This window comes from Xyrauchen texanus, chromosome 12, assembly GCF_025860055.1.
Source record: "Xyrauchen texanus isolate HMW12.3.18 chromosome 12, RBS_HiC_50CHRs, whole genome shotgun sequence".
NCBI classification, from domain to species: Eukaryota; Metazoa; Chordata; class Actinopteri; order Cypriniformes; family Catostomidae; genus Xyrauchen; species Xyrauchen texanus.
The window spans coordinates 29,196,001-29,209,429 of record NC_068287.1 but is presented as its reverse complement, the minus strand read 5'-3'; positions in this window follow the sequence as shown (position 1 = coordinate 29,209,429).

Below are 13,429 nucleotides of genomic sequence, written 5' to 3'. Positions count from 1 at the left end.
CTCTTGAGAACTCCAAGAGTGTGTTTTGAAACCTTTGAACTTAGGGAATGTATCTTTGTAGATATATCTAAAACTTCTCTTTGTAGAGAAGTTTTCAAGTAATATGAGATCTAGACAAGTCTCTTTGTTAGTTTTATTGTCCAGATGTGAGACTTACTGGCACTGATGTCTTTCCATTTATGACGTTGTGGAATTCCAGGATTAAGATTGGGCATTTCCTAGATTCAAATCATGTTGTTTCAATTCTTCTGCATGTATAATACTACATATCCCCATTTCGATTGTTGAAGATGTTTGAAGTGGAAGCAAACATCTGCAGTCCCTGGAAAACAAGCAGAAGAAGACAAACACAAACAACAACAAGACAACACCTCCATCCAAGCTAAAGCACTAGTGTAGAATAACTAGTTATTCAGGAAGTGTTCTAGCATTGAGGATTCTTGGGCTGTTTTGGTACTCTTGGACTATTCTATGATTGTTCATGTTTTAGAGTCATCCTTAATCATCTTAAGTGTTTCAGAAACCTGTAAAGTGTAATTTGGTTTTTATTGCGGTGAATCCTTATGAAAACGATTAAACTGATTAGTGTCTGTTCCGTTAGATGAATTCTTCCGCCTTGTTTCTGTCGCAATTCAGAACCAAAGGTGAAGGAGTACCCATTTAAAACAAGGAGGATTGAGTTTCATTTGACACACTTCACTCGGGAAGTACTGATGGCTAAGTCATAACATGAAGGTTTACGTTCTTTTGGAAATTGATTCGCATGGTTCAGTTGTATAGTGTAACGTGTTAAGCTCCTTCAATTTAGTTGGGACAGTTTCTTTGTCCACAATATTGTGGCATATCATGGATAAATGTCTTATTCGCTTTGTGAATGCTCTATGAATTCACGGTGGCTCGTGAACGAAAAGCATAAGGAGTCAATTTTGATATAACGCCCTTGAGGTGGGTTGACAGTTACCTGGTGCTTCTCTCTGCAATTTATTTCCAGATGTGGCTGCGTTTTGGATACCGGAATTTGGATTGCATTGATAAACACAAAGAAAGTAGTTAAGACTAGGGAGAACACACACAATTTGGTTAATGATTTGACATTTCAAGATGACTATTATTGATGACAAATATTTTAACCAGAATTATCTGTGGTTCAACAGGCTATGTCTCTAGACTGTAAACAGTAGGGATAGAGAAGTTAGAGGAAGACAGAGATTAAAAAATGTAATGGAAAATAAAGACCAAATGAACAAAATCCACCAATGAATATTCTGTTGTTATGCTTGATAGTAATAACAGGGATCCTGATTGAGGCTTTGTGCTCGATGATCGTGATTGTGTAACAGAATTTTATAGGAGGGATTTGATCAATTTAAAATTTCACAATGGGGAAGTTTTATTTCTGTATTGTCAGAAGACTGAGTTATTTATGTCCTAAGTGGGGGCCCGTTTACAGAACAGAATCACTCAGTGCCCAACACACAAGTTACATAAATGAAAACTGCCAATAAGTAATTAAAATAAACTGGAAACTAATGGGTGGCAGATAAGAATGAGAGGCAGCTATAAGTTTTCTGTAAACGTACACTGTTTCAGACTTTTTATCAGGTAGTTCAGCTTGGATAAGAAATTGATTAGTGGATATAAAGGAAATGTGAAGAAAATATAAATTTTAATCGGCTCTCCAAACTCTTGTGTTTGTAAAATGAGATAATGGAGAGGGAGAAATTGAGTAAAATGCATGAGAGAGAGCGAGAAGGTTAAAGTTTGAGATAAAGGGTTAAATTGCTTAAAGTTTGTTCACAAACAATCTGTATTTAACTGTTACAGCTATTTAACTGCTAATCACTAGCTTTTGGTGCTAGGGTTATTATAGAATTTCAATGAAAGATTGCTAACTTTAAACTAAGTTTAGTGGTGCTGTGTTATACTGTTAGCTTAGCTGTGTTTTTTTCTAATAGCTTAGCTGTACTTTGTTTACAATATGGCGTCGGCACGTTTTGCATGCGTGGTAAGTTGCCCCGGAAGAGTCTCTTTAGGACTTCCCGTGAACTTTCGTCGTCATAGCAACCAACACCAGTGAATGATCTTGGTTCAGCACTAATGAAATCAGTTTAATAGGTGCATATGAATGTAGGCACGTTCCACAATGCACAAATAAACCGTGAACTTAGCAGTTTGCAGTGTGGTATTATCACTAGTTCTTGTAAAGAGCAATTATTCAGCATTGCAAGTTACAGAAAACTGTAGTAATCCGTTTACGGAGTGGCGCTTATCCTTTCAACTAGTTTGGAGCGAGATTAATCTATATTTAAGTGGCACGTTAACTGCGAATGTTTAAACAACTAAATTTGATCAGAGCGTATTTTGTGTCAGATTTTTGATAAACAACAGGGTCTTTCACTGAGGTTAAACCAGATTTACTGCAAATCTTTAGCAATCAAACATTTACACTCCCATTCAAAATTACACTCGGAATGTTATTTTCAAATTCGCTCAGCGAGCAGACACAAAAATATGAACATTTTCTTCCAACGATTAACCCACAGACAGTTAAAAATAGTCTAGTTGCACTGAAACATCGCAATGTCATCAAACTAGCTATCAAATAAGGCCTTTCAGAAAGAGATAGAGGAACATCACTCATATCTTTTCTTTACCTGAAATTAAACCTTTATTAAAAGATGTATAATTTGTTAACATTAAGTATTCCGTAAATGTCATCTTCCGAATATTGGGGAATGGAATGCATTTATGGTTTGAGATATGATGTAGGAACATCCCACATCCAACTTGAATGTAACGCAGCATAACTTTGTTCCCTGATGAAATGAAATTTATTGCAGCCACATTTAAATTGCAAATATTATTTTATAGATTGTTCCAGTTATTATAAACCTCCTTGGTAGATTAATATGAAAAATGGTGATTTATGTATGTCTGTGACATAAACAGTCATGCTGCAGTTAAAATTAGGCTTGCTTGAGCATTAAGTGTCGTTTCAAGTTCTGACTTTCGTGTGTGGCAACATAATGTAGGGTGTCTTATTCATTGTGAAACTGTTTACTTAATGGCATGAATCACACTGAAGGCCTAGACTTTTAATGCACGGCCCACCACTGGTAAACGCATATAACCGTAATCTAGTGCGCCAGATTATTTCAAAGTGGAAGTACATCATGAAACAAGACAAAGTGCTTACGTCTCTCTTCCAGATACCATATTAAAAATATATATATTTCATCATACTAAAAATCATCCTTGCAAATATTGCACATTTTCCCCACAGTACATTAAATTTAACCAATGACATGTTAAGACCAAATGACTAATGCTGCATTCACGTGCTATCGGAATTATCGTAAATTCGAATTTCCCACTCAGAAGTTGCACATGAACGACCCCTCAAGTCGTAATTACGACTGGAAAACTCTGAGATAATTTTGATACCCGAGTTTCAGAGATGGGATTAGTTCTAAACTTTCAACATGGCGGAGGAGAGTTCTGTAGTGAATGACAGGTTTTGTAAATATTTTAAAATACAGCTAATTGTTAGTGCTTGCCGTTTTGGTCAGATTTATTTATGTATATCAGCAACAATTCTATGCATATTGTACATTTTTTACACTGTGAAAATAGCTTGTATTTGACCAAAATTCCATTATCGTCAACAAACTAACTGGGTGATATGTTTTATAGTGTCAAAATAAAAGTCCCTCAAGAAATATGTAGGAATGAACCTGGCATCGTCCATGTTTCCCATTGATAATTCTGATAGCACAAGAAGGCTGCATAAGTTCAGGCATGCAAATCTGAATGGCACAAGCTGGTAGGTTCTTTGCACTTATTATCTGTTAGCCAATCAGCTCACATGGTGTAAGCTGATAGGTCTGAATTTATGTCTAATTGCAGCAGCATGTCATATATGCTTGATGCAGCATGTCTTGTGTTTTCTTTTTAATTTTGCAGCAGCAGCATGTCCACATGCTTATCTCAGTATGTCTGTGTATGCTCTAGCAGTAGCAAGAGTCCGTTCTTGTTCTGCAGCAGAAGCAGCAGGTTAGCAGATTTGCAGCTTCCGTGCATGATATATTTCTGCATTTGTGTCCAATTTTATCAGCTGATTTGAAAGAAAATGTTCCCTATATGCTTGTTATTTTAATGTGTTTTAAAATTAAAAACACACCAACACACGGTTGGGATGAATGACACAGGAGCTGGTATTGCGCTGCTAATAGCTAATTATTATCTGTTACCCAGATGGATGGAATTGTAAAATTTCTGTCAAGGGGTGGGTTTTCCAATAATGTTGCAACTATAATGCTTTTAATGTCATACCGTTGTATGTTGTTTTAGGATGGAGGAATGCCTGTTTCCCAAATCAGCACATAGATCACTTATTCTTCATTCTTCATATAAGTTCTTTGTATGGGAAATGTCCATCTGAAAAGGTGCTGAACTAAGCCCAATATTGTGCTGATTTTTAGCTCCCTGGCATGGTTATGTTAAGGGGTAGGGGTGATTAAAATATTCTTTGGTGGAATGAGCTTCCATCCTCCACACGATATGTTTAACAATAAAAAAAATCCTTGCCTGTCTCTTTCTTCTCGCTAGCATCTTTACTACTCCAGCCACTTTGAGAACTTGGCAGTGCGATACTGAAGTAATTGTTGACTTTTTTATGACAATTGCTTATGTTCCTCATTTGAAAGGTGCTTTGGATAAAAGCATCTACTTTATGACTAAATGTAGGGACCAATGACTCATTACTATAGTTAGGGGTTTGAGACGGGGTGTATGGGGCTTTAGAGATAGAGACCAGTTAGAATGAAGAAAATAATCTGGCAAGGAGTCGGATTTTGGCATAACACATGAACTTTCGACAATGTCCAGGAGTTAGTTTTCTCAACATAAAAATAGTACGGAAACTACCAAACATGGACATTTTATATAATCTTTTCAATGAACTAAAAGTTATTAAATGGTAATTAAATTACATAAAATAAATAATGAGACTTTGGTAAAACAGGGTTTCAGATGTACGGTATGCCTGTTTGTCAAATATATGCTTATCACGCTGTAATACGCAGATTGTTTTAAATGCCTTTTCAACATGTTATTTTATCCTATTATATATCAGTGGTACAATTGCTTTCACATAATGGTGTTACGAGTGGTCTAAGGCTCCAGTTAATTTATGATAATTTTTACATGCTATTGAGACATGCTACTTACATGCAATTAACACTCTACTGAGTGCTTCAGTAAACCTTTATTTTTATCCATTCTAATGTCTATTTTCATTTAATTTCTGATAATTATATAGTTATGCCATTCCATTTACGTATGTTCATTTAATAATATAGTGAAGTGCAGAAAAGCACAGCTCTCAAATCTATTAAGAAAAGTGTGGCATTGCACTTCCTAATCTAGCTGTCATGGTTCTATCAGTGTTCCACTTTAGCTTTCCATGCTCCTTTTCAGTGACATTCTGTTGCTAAGCAATCATACTAATTGTACCTGCTGGGACGTCACATTCACATTCTCTCCATAAAAATCAAATGGGTAAAGTTGACATCCTTGCATCTCTCTTACCAAGGTCTCTTAACTTCAGAGCATAAGGACTCATGCAAACACTACACAAGCAGGGACTTTACACTACTCTTTCTCAGCAGGCTCTTTCAAACACTCAATTTCGATAGTGTTCTGGAAAGGTTTAAAAATAATTACTGTAACCCATACAATAAATGTGATGATAGAATGGCCTAGAATACAGTATATGCCTCTTGATCATTGTGAATGAGTGAGAGAAAGACAGCTTTGGTGAGCAAGACAAAACCATAATGGCAGAATGGAGAGAACTATAATTATGCAAGTAAATATGCATGAATTCCATGAGAGAGAGAGAACAGGGGGAGATTTTCATGCATGTAATTACAGTATAGAAACTTGGGAAGACAGAGGAATGAAACGCTGTAACATTATCCACCTCAACCTCATTTATGACAAACAGTGACACACACATACATATACACACAGATATTCTTGCATTTGCATGTACTAAATTGTGCTTAGCTGTCTCACGCAGCAGCCCATAGTCAAATACGGACATGCATTTATTCACAAATTTTCCACATTTTTAATGGGTCTTGGTGTGTTATATTCTTTCTGCTGTTCTGATCATTAAGGTGGCCAGGCTTTGACTCCACAAATGACCCATGTAATGAGCTAAACATATCAGGGTGAGTGTACTCATAACATTGGTAGATTCATAATTTTATTTCATACTCTAGTAATACAGATTGCTATATATCACTTGTATGTGTTCAGTCAGTTTGTTTATTTTCCAATCTGTTAGTCTTGTATGAAATGTTACTTTAAAGGGGTCATGACATACTCTTTTTCTAATAATTGTATTATCTTCCCTAAGTTCCACTTAGAATTTTCCACCTTGTCATTCATGTGAAACGCTCGGTTTTAAGCTGTCTGGCCCTTTAAGACTTTAATGTAAACACCCACTGTTGTGATTGGCTAAAATCATGAAGCCCTTCTAATACAGGCATATTTGAAATGCAGTCCGAAGAAAATAAACCAACTCCGCACAACATTAAAAGTAAATTTTGCGGTTAACATGTACATGCTGTGGTTGTGATAGTTTATAAGCCCATATCACTATTCTGGTATAATAATCTTTTAGTTATTTACACTGCTAGTGGAACTTTGTCACATTCACCGGAAATGCGGCTACTGCTTACTTCCGCGTTGTAAATTAAGGTGGATTAAGAAGTTTTCAGTTCTGAAATTTACAGTATGTTTTTTTTATAGCACAATGGCTTATTATGTCAAAAGATCAAGGAAAATGTTATTCCTCATGTCATGACCCCTTTAAACTTTATGATTTAATTCATAGATGTCTAAAATCTGAAGTGGAGCATGGCAGTCACTACATTACCAACAATTCAATGAGCCTTTTCCCAATGTAATCACTGGCTTGCCATATGTCCTTGAAATTCTACATCAGATCCTTGTTAAAGTCCTACACAATCATATTCTGGAGACTGCTGGACCGCATGGTTTTGCTTTGTTTGGCTAATTGTCAGTGACACTTCTGCTGTAGGTGTATGGGCTCATCTGCTATCACAGACTGTCTAAAAAGGCTCTGAGGTCTTTTAATTAAAAGAATTACGCTAATTACAGTTTAGTGGCTGTAGGAGAAAAGGAAAAGGCCTTTTATTTCAGGTTGAAAATGAGAACAAAGACAACACACAGGAAGCCTTAAGACAAAGAGGTGTGTTGTGTTGTTGACGGTCATCTGTTGACATCCCTGTGACCCTTAGACATCTCTTAAGCTGAGATGGTTTTAGAAAACCGAAAATAACCAATATCTTCCTGGATTTTTGACACTTGACTCTGGCTCCTAAGCTTTTTCCCCCCACATCTTATAGAGTTTTTTCCATGACACAGTCCTGTTTGGCTTGCTCTCTAGTGGCATTTAGACAGTTTCATTTTATGATGATGTTCTATTTGTTTCTCTGAGTTACCAACATAGTACATTGACAGTCTTGGTCTTGGTCAGAACGATCAAAATAGCACTTTTAAAAAAAAGAAACAACTTTAAATATTCAACTTTGACAAGTGTCTTTCTGTACATGGAAGCAAACACATCCTCATTTACAGCAGTAGTGGCAGGCATCATGCTGGGACTCGGGACCCAATTTAGGTCCTCACTCACAGGCACAGTGGGAAAACAGCAGAGGTGGGAGTAACTCACACATATTCAAGTCACAAGCAATTACTTACCTTCAAGTCTTGAGTCAAGTCTCAAGTCTAGTGCACACAATCAAGCGATTCAAATTGAGTTCTGCTAAGAATCGTGTCAAGTCAGTACCAAACAGAACCTAGCTGAGGTTATACCATTTATTAATTTCCCTCTTGGAATTATTAACTTTCTGAATTTTGAATTAGACATATCTGGTAAGAAACATACTGTTGCTTCTACATTACATCAATATCTGAAAACTTAAATGTTTAATTCTGCCAGCTGTTTATAATTTACAAGGTAGAAATATACAAACAAAATCACAAACCCGCTATTAGAGAAATATTACAAACATTAGTAATATTGTTTGTAATATTAGAAAAAAATTAGACAAGTAAACCGAGTCTAATTTCATTAGTTAACAGACATTTGAACATAAAAAATACCTCATATTTGCATCTGGACTAGCCAAAGCAAACCTACCACTTACCACAGGCTTTTAAAGAAATTGTGAGTACATTTTGTGCTTTTAAGAGACTTCATTAAATAACATACTTTCAGTACACATTTGTGTTCTATTGTTGAAAACATCCCTTTTTATGTGTCCGGAATATAAATTGCATTTGAACTAAGATGTCTGTCACATGTCAATAGTTCTTTCCCATATAAAGTTGACAGAATGCATTGTAATTGGCAACAGATGAAACGGATGAAAACATGCTTATAAAATGGCCACATATATTTGCAAAGTATTTATTATTATTATTACTATTATTAAAGTATTTGGACACTGAAGTCACACATACAGTATATTGCATGAATTTCATTGCATTACATACAAAATATCAAACCAAATGGCATTTTGCTAACAAACACTTTTTGCGATTTTCAACCAATGGTCCTTTTGGTCATTTTTAGAATAAAAAGTTGACATCCTCTTTGGGTGTCTCTCTGGCACTCTTATGTCACAATAAATACTGTTGGCTTACTTGATCAAACAATTACTGATGTCTGCACATTACACTGAGCAATACATTTATTCAGCTCTTATTGGAAATTTGTAAATTGTGTACTGTGCTGTAAATGCCGGCAGTGTGTTAGAAAGAGAAGCATTCCCTTCTTTCTTTCAATTTGCTGTGGGTTTGTTTTAAGGCTCTTGATTGGTTACCCCTGTTAAAGAGCAACTACAGCTGTGAGATTAAATTTTGGTTACAGCAATTTTCATTTACTTACACACAAAATCACTGTCACATGACAGATGCATTTGTTCTAACATGTGTCTGTTGCTCTTCTGCTGAAAGTGTGGTACTTTTCATCAGATGATGAAAAAGGACGGTCTGATTTAAGGCCAAACTGAGCTTAACACAGCACTAACCCCCTAACCCCATTTCAACAGTTTTTCATCAGTTAAAATTCCCCAAAGTAGTATCTTATTATTTAAATGGAAATATGATCATATTTTAACAGGCTTTGTGTGCCTTTTGTTAACACCTGCCTGCTACATTGGTTTTGATTCGCTTGGCTTTCCTTGATCTTTGGTTGATTTTAGATGCAACATAAATTTTTAATCTATTACTTCTGCTTAAATATATTAAAAAGAGTCATTTGAAAATCATTTGGTAATCTTTATTAATGCTCTTTTTAACTTAATCTTGAAGAATTGGGCAGTCATTTAAAGCACACACATGTATTTAACACTCTGCTCTCTAAAGACTGTCCCACAGAGAAAATTAAATTTGGAGATGATAGTGGATCCAAGTGGAAATAAAATAAAATACAATGAAGCAACTTCACTTTAAACACCCCAAAATAACATTTTTGGCTGCATATTTTCACTGGATCTTGCCGAAAGCTGTCAATGCAGTCTATATTAGTGGTGCAGATCTATTAACCATAGAAACGATTCACAAATATTTCATCAGACTTTTTCCCGCTGCATTCAATTAGAGATCTCTGTCCCTGCAAACAGGGGACATCCCCACAGTATTTTTTACAATGTCTGCTTAGGTTTGAATTTGGTTAATTTATTAATGTTTGACACAGGACGTTTTGGACGCAATGTTCTGAAAACCACGTTCATGGGACATTTGCGAACCTGACTGTTTCGCCCTTTTAACATATGTTTCTCTTTGGTCCCTCAACCGACGTTTTTACAACATTCTTGCATCTTGCATTGAAAGAATGCTTTTAATTGTAGGGATGCATTTTACAGATAAGGGTGTATTTACTTCAACTTCAAACATTTGCAAAACATATCCACCTGTATCCATGTGTTTCCTTCTCTCATCAGAACTACTGACACCTTGTTAATCTTTCAGCAACATGTTTTACCACAAATAAAAAAAAAAAAACAGCATTTTGATATCTCAGGCTTTTTAAAGATGTGGTAAGTTAAATATGTGCCACAAAGTTTTATTAGGCAATAATGCAATGGAAACAGACACCATTGCAAAGTTATATATTAAAACTATCAGTGTCAATATTACAAATGAATAGTGGTAAAATTGATACATTAATTACAAACAATAATTACTGTGTCCCCATACACCTTGATATTGTCAAGTCTGAGGTTCTTTTTAACATAAATTGAAAAGGATGCTAAAGGACTGGTACCGAACGTTCCCTAAAGGTCCCCGAATGTTCTCTGGAAGTCCTAGGCACGTCATTCTGAATATCCTTTTAACGTTTTAAGAACCCTACACAAAGACGTTTAGAGAACATTCGCAGTTGCCATTTAGGGGAAGTTCTGGCAACCTTTTTTTTTTGTTAGCTAAGATTTCCTTAAAAAGCTACACTTTCATTTCAGCATATTTAATGTCAAAATGTGAGTAACTCTGGCTACTTTTCTGGCTAGATTTTCACCAGTTGATCTGCCATGGTGTAATTATCCTTGAACATGAAACGCACAGCTCTTGCGATATTCTTGTTCCCCATTTATTATCCCATGCTCTGGGACAATGAGGGCAAGTACATCTTCATGCTTAATCATTAATACTGTAGAGCGAGAGTTCATACATGTTAATTAGAATGAAGGGGGAAAGGTCACAAGTGGTCCTCTCATCCCTCCAAACACTGTTACTGTGCATGAACAGTCTGTTTATATCTAGTCGGCATAAGTGAGCTGAAACGGAAAACATAAGCAGAACTTTGGATGAAACTTATATTAAACTGACTATTTGCACAAGATGTAAATAGCACCTGCCATATATTTGTACTCCAATAGTATGGTGGAAACATATAAACCTTCCCCCATACTATATAAACCTTCATATAAACCTTCCCCCCACCCCCCAGTGTTGCTGTAATGATATAGTGTGTAAAGATGGTGTGGATGTGCTTTTTCATGCAGACGAACCTGGTTCGATTCCACGTTATGTCCCACATTTATCCATTTGTATTTCCTGTCTCCACTCTTAATATTTCATTTAATACTACTTATAATAATTTAAATAAATATTAAATATATATAGGTTGAATTGCTTACAGTGATTTGGTCACAGTGAAGTTAGGAGTTGAGAGAAAGGTTTGATCCGTTTAAAATTAACCATGGTTTTACTATAATATAGTATAATAATATAGTAGTTTCCATGTTTTTGGCGGAAGCCAGTTTTAATGCCATTTAACCATAGTGTTACTACAGAAATATGGTGTGTATATAATAAACCATGTTTAATTCTGTGGTTACTACGGTTTTCCCACAAAATACCATAGTGATACTTTGGTTTCTGTAGTAAAACAATGGTTTATTTTGTAGATTAGGGTTAGGTTTATGGGTAGGGGTTGGTATAGGGTGTCTGTGGGATTCTAAATGAGCACAATAAACAATTACTTAGTGTACATCAAGTCCTTTTTCACCACCATGCCACTTCTTACTGACCTAGTCTTGATGAAATGGTTATGTAGTTCTTTTTCCATTGTGGTGCTGCAAAATCAGGCTTAGAATGGCCTGACTGAGCAAGTGACCACATCACTATGGTAGAAAAGAACCTTTGAAGTAAGCAGAGAAGGCTGCACCTTTTAGAGAGGAAATTGGCATGGTATTTAGGGAGAGTGTGGGGTGAGATGTGCCAGTGTGTTCGGTCACCTTGTAATCCAGGGAACTGTGCAAAATGTTTGTCAAGTAACCATATATTTAAAAATGTCCTATCATATACAGCTGCTTGTGGTAGAGAGATGCACATGGGAAAGCGATATGTATCTTTTTATGCAAAAATATTATTTTTGCATTTCAAAGTAAGTGTTCTATAGCAGGTAAAAAAACCCTACTGTATGTTATAAATGCATCTAATTTCAGTTGATGGCAGACATCCTGAATTATAATTAGGTGTATTAGTTTTACCTCTACTGTATCTCCTTGACTAATGGACAACATAAAAAGTGGCACATTTTACCACATTACACCATATGCATACTGCAGGCTTTCCTTATATTGTCAAAATAACACCTTACCAAGAGAAAGTGAACACAGGCATGCCGAAATACCCGTATAGCCGAAAGACATGAATAACCTGCTGAAAAGACCATCATAGGTCTCCAGTGTATGTTGTGTTTTGGATGCTGGTCATCAGCATGGGATGCTTGTGTGCTGGTGTTCCCCATGGCTTCTTAAAATAGCTCAACCAGCAAGATTTCCTTGGTCAACCAACTTCACCAGAATGATTATGAGTCAGGCTAGCATCATCAGCTATGTTTTGTTGGTGCACATCATGTGCTAAACCAAAATAGCATCAACCAGCGTGATTACACAGGAAATTTACATGTAGCTTCAAAAAGATAATGTACCCTGAATTCAACCCCATACTGCCAATTTACTGCCAAAAATCATCCCCCATCAGACATTTTTTGCATTCACACAAACAATGGTGACCACAATTTGGTTGCATTTTGGCACTCATTTTTTTTTCAACCGATGGTTAGGTTTAGGGTTAAGGTTTGGGTTGGGGTTAATATGCATTTCCTGTTGACTGTTTTGCATAATTTACAACTAAAATGACAACTGGATTTTTGGAAGTACACTCTGGACCTTTCTCCTGTAAACCTGAGCTCATACATGCCCATACATTCAACTACACTTCCAGCTTGGCCACTGGGGGAAGTGATTTGAATTTCGGTAAGCACAGACCAATTTCAGTAGGTGAATTTTAAGTCAAGTCAATTTTATTTGAATAGCGCCTTTCATAACACACATCGTTTCAAAGCAGCTTTACAGAAGATCAGGAATTAACAGACTATAAAACTGTAATGTCTATCTTGTCGATGAATCATCATTACTTTAGTGACTACATATCAACACTAGAATTTTAGACCTACTGTTGCTGATTTTAGATTTGTCTGAACCAGTCTACAAGTCTTTTCAACAGGGAAGTATGCAGTAATAAACTGAAATGATTGCTCTGACCTGTTGATATGATTGTCTGCATGTGTTCAATCATTTATACAATTGTATACATGTACACAATTTTGGTTTCTAAATGTCTCTTGAATTTCAATGGTTTCATGCTCTCGGACAGTAATTCACTGCACAAAGCAAATTGTAGTCGGAATAAAACATGTTTATCCTCGCTGCAAGTATCAAGAACCTGTAATTAATGTAGTCTGGGTTGCATTTTTTTCTTTTTTTCTAGCATAACATTGTACATGGTTTACAAGGATGAGGGAATGTCATGAGAGACACTG